The sequence below is a fragment of the Camelina sativa genome, chromosome 14, assembly GCF_000633955.1.
Source record: "Camelina sativa cultivar DH55 chromosome 14, Cs, whole genome shotgun sequence".
NCBI classification, from domain to species: domain Eukaryota; kingdom Viridiplantae; phylum Streptophyta; class Magnoliopsida; order Brassicales; family Brassicaceae; genus Camelina; species Camelina sativa.
This window is the reverse complement of record NC_025698.1, coordinates 31107656-31117665: the sequence shown is the minus strand read 5'-3', so window position 1 is coordinate 31117665 and position 10010 is coordinate 31107656.

Below are 10010 nucleotides of genomic sequence, written 5' to 3'. Positions count from 1 at the left end.
AGTGCTCGGTCGAGTGGCTGGTCGAGCTGGCTTCTCTCGTGCATTCTCCACTCGGTCGAGTCCTCCTCAGCACACGGTCGAGTGGTAGTCGAGTGGTGCGGTCGAGTTGGACTCTGGACCTTGATTATTCAGCCTTAACTCTCTTGTTTTCTCCTCATGATTGCTTCACTTCTCCTCAGCATTGCTTTCATGCTCCTTAAGCTCCAAAATCACCTGTTTATGCATGAAAAGATGCAAATGCAATGCAACTATACTCTAATGCATGATTAGTCCTAAAGCTACACAATAATGGCCTAAATGGATAGCAAAAGATGCAAAAGTTGTGAATAAACTAAAGGAAAACAAGGTAAAATATATGAACATCAAGAAGTCTGCCAGAGAAGTTGTCAACATAATCATTACAAGGTATAATTTGATTTGAAGTTAGTTGGCGGTAATATTTCTATGTTTAATTTACCGATAAGCGGGAACCGGTTTTAACCGGTTTCTTTATAATTTCTTCCTAATTTTCTGGTACTGTTTCTAATAAAACGCTTTTGGTTTTATAAAACCGGGATTATTATAATTATTGTAATTTTATAAAACTTAAAAAACCGAGATAACATAGGATAGTTATCTCTAATTCTTCCTCATAAGGAACTAGAAAACGATTCCCTTCCGCTTATCTCTTTCGCTTATCCTTCCGCTTATCGCTTATCACTAACGATTGATTTTCCCATTTTTTGTTCATGTTAAACATAAATCTCTATCTTTCGGATTGTCAGTTTACTTACTTCATTTAACTTATTTGTACCAGATCTCGACGAACTCTGTATTCTTCAACCCAGCCGCTTTATCTTCATCTTCGCCGCGTCTTTGCCGCTGTTGTCCTCTTCGATCAAACTGGAGGTTGACTTCTTTTGCAATTTGATAGTAGCCTTCTTTTTCAATTTGACGCATAGACTTATTGGATTTGTCTTCCTCTTTCTCAATCTCTCGTTTTTTAATTTCCCCGCCAAACCTAATCTTATCTTGCAGAATGGACGAGGAGAGAAAATCAGAATTTCCTCGGAGGTTTTACGCGAAAGGTGATGAGCCGCTTCCAATAAAAAGCATCGGCTATTACAGCAACGTTACGAAGCTGTTTGCTGAACTGTACAAAGCTCTCGAGCCGGATGAATGGGACGAGATTTATCAGTCTCGACTGGGTGTCTTGTTACAGTTCTACAAGCTCGAATTCGAATGGGCTTCCAGACTGGTTCACCATTTGCTCACCTTTCAGATAATCTGCAACAAAAAGTACGAGATCTAGAGTATGGTTGGATCTAATCCTTTACGATTTTCTTTGAATGAGTTTGAAGCCATCAGTGGACTTAACTGTGACGATGTCGAGTTGTTGGACCAGCCACATGTGGAGGTTTCAGTTGAGATGGAAGATTTTTGGGAGAAGCTTGGAGTCAATTTAGACAGCGGTCCGAGTATTGAGCAACTGGTTGTAGCATGTAAGAACTCAAGTGATTGGGATAGAATAGATCGTATTAGGTTGGGTTATTTAGCTATCTATGCTGGGTTTATAGAAGCTAGGAAACCATCAACGCCCACCCGTCTAAATATGACTAGGCTAGTCATGGATTTAGATGCATTTCTTGATTATCCCTGGGGAAGAGTTGTTTTCAAGAACCTGATTTTGTCTGTTAAGGAGAAGGACTTAAACAAGCAGAGTTACACCATAGACGGATTTGTCGAAGCTCTGCAGATATGGGTGTACAAATCTATGCCTGATTTTGGCAAATCAATTGGGGAACCGTTGGCGAACAATCCAAGTCCACCGTTGCTTGCTTACCACAGTTCTCGCGGTAGAAAAAATGTCAAAGAGGGCATTTTAAAACAGGTACGCACCTTTGTGATTTGCCTATAATTTGAACTAGTACACTGTTTTATATCAATTGTAGTCAAACATCAGACACTTCAAAACCATTGGTGACATGATTAGTCCTGTTTGGGAAGACGATGAAGCAGATGAGAAGACTGATAAGATTTTGAGAGCATTCAATGGGGATTTTGGTCCATGGAGGTGGGGGAGAGGTTTGTGGCAGACGGATGGTATTTATGAATCCAACAATGCGAAGGTGAAGGTGGAGGAAAAGAGTGAGAAGAAGAGAGCTGGTACATTTGATGAGCCAAGTGGGAAGAGGCATTGTTCAGGTACTTCAACTGCCTTGGAGTTCAATATCTTGGATTCTATTAAAGATGAGCTCAGCATGTGGGGAGCAGCTCTGCTTGATTAGATGAAGGAAGGTTTCAACATGTTGAATAGGAAGATTGAAAGCCTGGCTTCGGATCTTACCAAAATAAAGGGAGATGTGACTGGTACGAAAGAGGCTGATCTTTTATCAAAGGAACAGAAGGACTCTCAGGCAGCTTCTGGTACTAAAGAGGCTGTATCAAATGAACAGAAGGAATCTCAGACGGAAATGGTTAGTTCTGAACACTTTCAATTTCCTACTACGATCCCTCAAAATCACAATACCAGGTACAAGGCGAAGAAAAAATAGACTTCCAGAAGTTGTCAACTTCGAAGACATAAAAACAATTGTCTTCCTTATGTGAAGTAGACTTCCTTATGTTAAGTAGACTTCTATATCCGTGTTTTCTTTGTTTGTTTTATTTGAGACAAATTAAATATATGAGGCGACTTTAATATTATATGTTTCCAGAAATGACCATGTAACTTTTAAACCGGAATTTGCAGAACAAGCCAGGGCAATCTGAGACCCTGAAACCATCTCCACCTGTTACTCATACGGATACGAAGGTGCCAAAGAAAGTCAACTCTGAATCATCTGACACTGAGTCAGACCCACCTGTATTTATTCGCACGAAAATCCCAACAGCTGCCGACTTGACTGCTAGAGCCAAGAAACAAGAACCAAGGAAAGAAGCGGCTAGGATTACGGCACATGGCAAGACTGAAAGGGTTAAGAGGTTAGTGTCAAGTTAACGTTCTCCTTTCGTTGGTGATAACACAGCCAAGACTATCATGGGTGATAAATCAGCCACGTCAGCGTACAATCGTTTTGATAAAGCAGACATGGAGTTGAAGAAGGTTTTCCTTGATTTCTTAAAGAAAGATCCGTAAGTCTACTAACTTTTATGTTATGTTTCAAAAATTCTCTTTGTCGAAACTCTAGTAACTTATATGTATCCAAACCATTTATCACCCGCAGGACGTACAAGAACAAGGTCCCAGAGAAATCCCGATCCTGTCTTTGGTGGTACAAACTGTAGACAAAAACAGTCTGGCTACGAGATTCGGTAAGACTACTAGAAAACTTCGTCTCCAAGTATACTAGAAAACTTCGAGTCGGTCTTCAATATTATATAACTTTGTTTTAAATCCATGTGGTTATCCAGCACATGGATGCGGGGTTGAATCTATTGAGACATCGACACGCGTAGCATCCTCAGATATTTAGAACGAGTAGATTGGCTTTCCTAGACGCTATGTTCACTCATCTGTGGACAACGAAGTACCTTGACTTTGTCAATTCTGAAGCACATGCTAATGGATCTGGGAAACTGTTGCCGGTCGGTGCCTTTAGCTACCATGCAGGGGAGTATCCACCTTATGCTCAGACTAACAAGCAATGGGGTCTGGAAGTGGACGACTTATACGTGCCTTTAAACGTGAAGTCGACGCACTGGGTAGGTATGTGGATCTCGATTCCCATGAGACACATCGTCGTCTGGGATAGCATCCCGAGTGTCACCAACGACGAAGAGCTTGCATCTGCCATCGAACCTATTGCCGTCTTGGTTCCCTACGTGTTGCGGGAGTTAGCCAGCCCTAACCACAAGCATATGTATTCGTACGAGAAGTTCACTCATGAGCGGGTCAAAAAAGGAGTGCCTCCGAACAAGAAGCCAGGTGACTGTGGTGTGTATACTTTGAAGTACATAGAATGTCATGCTCTTGGGTTAGCCTTTCCTACTACTTTGTGCGACGCAAACATCACACAGATAAGGGAGAAGATGGCTTGTGACTTATTTCACGAGATTGAATGTCGTGGACAAAATGAGGAGAACTACATAGACGACTTTGGGCTCTATGATCCTCCCCCAATCCGGGACTAACTATAAACTTTGTTTGAAAGACTTAAACTCTTTTTTTAAGTATGTATGACTCATTAGGATGATGTAGGGTTGATGTTTTGTTTCTGTTTGGGGGATCTTTATATTTTGTGGGTGGGATCCTACTGATTAAACTCTGATGATGGGCGGGAGCTTGATATTTTTTGTGTGAACCTCCTTTTAAACTCTAATGTGTAAGGATGATTGTTCTTGTTGTCTACTAGTTATATGTGGGATATTGGTATTTTTTGGTCTGTTTTTCGTAACATATACATAACTTCAAACGTTAAACGTTAATAATAGCGTACACTTGTTTGTTCCTCATTAGTTACTTACTAAAATATTAATTACTTGTAGTCTCTCTAAACAATAGCGTACAACGAAAGCCTAGTAGACATATTTCTGAAGTTAACTTGGAGACTTCGAATGGATATTGTTGTTGAATAGACATGTAAAACTTTTGTTCTCGTAGTTAAATTTTTTGTTTAACTATGATGATAGGCTGCTCTTGCTGTCATCCATATATTTTTGTGGAATCCTCTCACCTAACATCTCAATACTAAAACAGTGGTTCATCTCAATCCATCTACAGAGTTTCAATAAAAACCAACAAAGTGCTTTTTTATCTGCTATCTCGCCGATACTCTACTCTTGCTGTCAGAACCAGATAAGCAACATAAAATAATATTAAATGTGACAGAGTTATAAACTTTATCGGGGCATGTGTTATTATAAATTTTTATTAAAATATTAATAAAATAATACAAAAAAGAGAGAGAGAAGAGAGAACCGATGCTTTTTTTTTTTTGTCGACTCTGTTTATTTTTACACTTGCTTGTTCCTCATTAGTTACTTATAAAAATATTAATTACTTGTAGTCTCTCTAAACAATAGCGTACAGCGAAAGCCTATTAGACATATTTCTGAAGTTAACTTGGAGACTTCGAATGGATATTGTTGTTCAATAGACATGTAGAGTTGACCAATAGAAATAGAGAAATAGATATTCAGAATGCATAAATTCAGTTCAAAAATAAAATACAAATAGGAGTTTGGGTGATGCAACTAATCGTCGAGACAGACATGAAGTTTGCCCCAATCAATAGGAGGAGGAACCACACACTGTTTGACATCAGCTTCCGCAACCTCTCTCATCTCCTCTAACCTCTTGTGCTCTGCCTCGATGTCGACAAGTTGTTGACCCAATATTTGATTCAGTTAGGATAGTTGAGCGTCGATCAGATCCACTTGATGCACAAGGGCAGTAGCCTCTTCCTTCTTCTTCATGTGATCTCTCATCATACGAAGAATGGCTTTAAATCGGTCCTTCGTCTCTTCTTCAACCACGACTCTCGTCCTCTCAAAAGCATCTTTCATGGCATCTATTACTTCCTCATCCCACTCGAAATCGGAATTGCTTCGCTTACGCTTACTGGAACTCTCTCCGGCCATAGCTCGTAACCAACTTATTCTCTTGTTATCGAAGAAGGAGATGCAAAAGATTGAGTGGAAATTGAGAGGATATTTATAGGTGAAATTGAGACGGCAACGATACAATGAATGTAGAGAAATCGAAAGGGTACAACGAATGTAGAGATATCGAAAGATTACAACGAATGTAGAGATAGCGAAAGGGTACAACGAATGCAGAGATATCGAAAGGGTACATTGAATGTAGAGAGAAACGCATCATACATCGAAAGCTTAGTAGACATTAGATTGAAGTTAACTTAGAGACTTGGTACACATCCCAAGACACATTGCAATGACAACAATGAAACCTATCCAAGAGAGAACCATAAATTTNGCTTCCGCAACCTCTCTCATCTCCTCTAACCTCTTGTGCTCTGCCTCGATGTCGACAAGTTGTTGACCCAATATTTGATTCAGTTAGGATAGTTGAGCGTCGATCAGATCCACTTGATGCACAAGGGCAGTAGCCTCTTCCTTCTTCTTCATGTGATCTCTCATCATACGAAGAATGGCTTTAAATCGGTCCTTCGTCTCTTCTTCAACCACGACTCTCGTCCTCTCAAAAGCATCTTTCATGGCATCTATTACTTCCTCATCCCACTCGAAATCGGAATTGCTTCGCTTACGCTTACTGGAACTCTCTCCGGCCATAGCTCGTAACCAACTTATTCTCTTGTTATCGAAGAAGGAGATGCAAAAGATTGAGTGGAAATTGAGAGGATATTTATAGGTGAAATTGAGACGGCAACGATACAATGAATGTAGAGAAATCGAAAGGGTACAACGAATGTAGAGATATCGAAAGATTACAACGAATGTAGAGATAGCGAAAGGGTACAACGAATGCAGAGATATCGAAAGGGTACATTGAATGTAGAGAGAAACGCATCATACATCGAAAGCTTAGTAGACATCATATTGAAGTTAACTTAGAGACTTGGTACACATCCCAAGACACATTGCGATGACAACAATGAAACCTATCCAAGAGAGAACCATAAATTTTCGAAGCATTTTTTCCCTTTCATTCGCTGCCAGTAAGTCACATTCAAACTTCTTCTTGTCTTCCTCATATGTGTTAACCACCCCAGAGTTCACCAAACCGTTAACAACTTGTTCTTTCATTTCTCTTACAGATTCTTTAAGTACCTTGATTTCTTCTCTATGCCGACGGATCTCATCTCTCGCATCCAATAAGCTCCGCCTTTGCCAACCACGTGATGGTTCTACGTCTGACCAATGGGAAAACCCATGAACAGTGCATCTGAAGAAATTTCTTCCTGGATTTGCATCTGTCCATGATTTCACAATAATCGTTGATCTACCGCAGTAGTTGTAGATTGGAGCAGTTGTTTGTATATGCGAATTTGTATCAGAAACTGACCCCGAAATTANTGAATGTAGAGAAATCGAAAGGGTACAACGAATGTAGAGATATCGAAAGGTTACAACGAATGTAGAGATAGCGAAAGGGTACAACGAATGCAGAGATATCGAAAGGGTACATTGAATGTAGAGAGAAACGCATCATACATCGAAAGCTTAGTAGACATCAGATTGAAGTTAACTTAGAGACTTGGTACACATCCCAAGACACATTGCGATGACAACAATGAAACCTATCCAAGAGAGAACCATAAATTGTCGAAGCATTTTTTCCCTTTCATTCGCTGCCAGTAAGTCACATTCAAACTTCTTCTTGTCTTCCTCATATGTGTTAACCACCCCAGAGTTCACCAAACCGTTAACAACTTGTTCTTTCATTTCTCTTACAGATTCTTTAAGTACCTTGATTTCTTCTCTATGCCGACGGATCTCATCTCTCGCATCCAATAAGCTCCGCCTTTGCCAACCACGTGATGGTTCTACGTCTGACCAATGGGAAAACCCATGAACAGTGCATCTGAAGAAATTTCTTCCTGGATTTGCATCTGTCCATGATTTCACAATAATCGTTGATCTACCGCAGTAGTTGTAGATTGGAGCAGTTGTTTGTATATGCGAATTTGTATCAGAAACTGACCCCGAAATTAGGCTCATCATTCTCTAGCTGATTGTGGTTGTTCAAGAAGAGGAGTATCATAAAATGATCTTACGAGTAAATGATAGTTACGTACTAGTCTTTAATAATGTCGACGTGAACACGTGGGATAATCCCGGAAAATTACAGAGACAAATTATAGCTAAGAAAACTCTAGATGACTTCACGATGAAGTTAACTTCTACTCGCCATGTTCAGCAACCTATACAAATAATTGTTAGTGTAACTGACGATCATATACAAAACGTTAAAAATATATCAAGTGGAATTGTTACTTACACAATGAGGTCGAGTATGTCCAGGCTGTCTGCATTTTGAACAAGCATATTGCTTATGAGACTTCCTCAGCTTGCTCCCATTTTTACGTGATAGTTCTAGCCATGTTAGCCAACGAGACTTCTTTTGCCTTCCAGGCTTCCGCTTCGGTATGGGAGGTATACATCGGATATCTGGCCCAATTAGATCGTGCTCGACATTGGGCATGATGGTAGTCACGTACGACGCATAGACATAATATTTTCTATAGTAAGCTTCGACTACGGTAGACATATGTCATCCGCTTGACTTGACAGCCTTAATTGCATGTGAACATGGCATTTTCTCAACATCAAACACCCCGCATGAACAAGATTTTGCTTCCAAGTCAACCAAACAGTCATGTTGCCCACCCCTAACGTAGAAACGCCAGCCATCAATGCGTTCTACCGTCATCATATCTGCGTAATGCTCCCTTACGGCCAATAAGAACTCAACACCCCGACTAAAAGTGGTTGTCAGACTAAGTGCATCATCTCGTCTTTTCCAATACCACCTACCTAACTTTTTCGTAATAAACTCAATGAGATATGTGATGAGATAACCTTTGGCTTTCTTTAGCATAGAGTTGATAGATTCCGCAATGTTGCTAGTCTTGATGTTGTATCTATCTCTTGGACAGTAAACCCGAGACTATAAAGTTGGATCTGCCTCATTCAAGTACGCTGCAAGGGCCGGATTTAAGGGAAGCCATGTAGCGGTTGTAATCATCATACATATGCGCATATGATGCCCCTTTCACCAAGTACATCAGTTGCTTCCCACGGAAATTAGAAATTATGTTTTGTTGGAGATGGTAGTAACATATCCCTTGTGTTGCCCATGGCATAACATTGCGACATGCTTTAGCTATTGAACTGCACCTATCCGAAACTACTACCAGTGGATATTCATCCGAGATACACTCACTTAATTTGGTGAAAAACCAATCCCATGAAGCATCACACTCTGAGTCAAAAATTCCAAAAGCCAACGGAAATATCTGAAAGTTACCATCATGTGCGCAAGCGACTAGCAATACACCTTCATACTTTCTTGTGAGATGGGTCCCATCAACCACAATAACTCGCCTGACATAATTGAAACCACAGATTGAAGCATCGAAAGATAGAAAAAGGTACTTAAACCTATGATCGTCATCAACAACAAGGTCAACGACACTTCCCGGGTTTGACTGCTCTATTTTTCTAAGACAATAAGGCAACTTTGCATATCCAGATTTGGCGTTTCCTCTCACATATTCCAAGGCATATTGTATAGCCCTGTACAAAGTTGTGTAATCCAATGTCATGCCGAACATTGTCCTCATTGAATCTTGGATATGTTATGGGACAACACCATCTACTATTCCTACCCGGTCTACAAAAAGCATCCCAATATATTTGGAGGTGCAACGCTTACGGTGAGCTATGCGGTCCACAATAGAACATGTATGCACGTTCAGATATTTGGTGACCCAAAAAGTGGTTGGATCATTATTCACAGTGGCCACGACCCTCCACGTGCATCCTGGCACAAAGCATATTGCCACCAACCGAGACTTTGTGGACTTCTTAATTTTGAAAGAGAATTTTAGCATAATAGCGGTCAAACGCACCTCTGTTATGACATCATGTTTGCATGGAAAGCATTGACCTACTTTCAGTTGGTCTATCCAAGGATTATTTAACTGTCCATGAATACCACCAACAAACGGTTTCCCTTCTTCAGCATCTACATCCGGGTGATCTCCATCTTCATCGTCATCTTCATCTTCAAATTTCCCGTACTCACTGTAATCGAAATCCATGTCATCAACATCTTTTGGCTTCTCATCTGTAGTGTCATGGAGAGCTTCTTCACATTCTTCTACACCTTCATCGGCACCTGGATCTACATCGTCACCAAATTCATCCGTTGGCTCCCCATCGGCAATAGAACAAGAGTTATTTATATCATTAACATATCCCTTAACCGATTGTCCATCCATGCATCGCGTAGAGACGCAAAGGCGAACAACATTCCTACTACTAAAATCTATCAAGTTCTGAACTGATCTATCATTTGTGACATAGACAGGAGGGGTATCTTG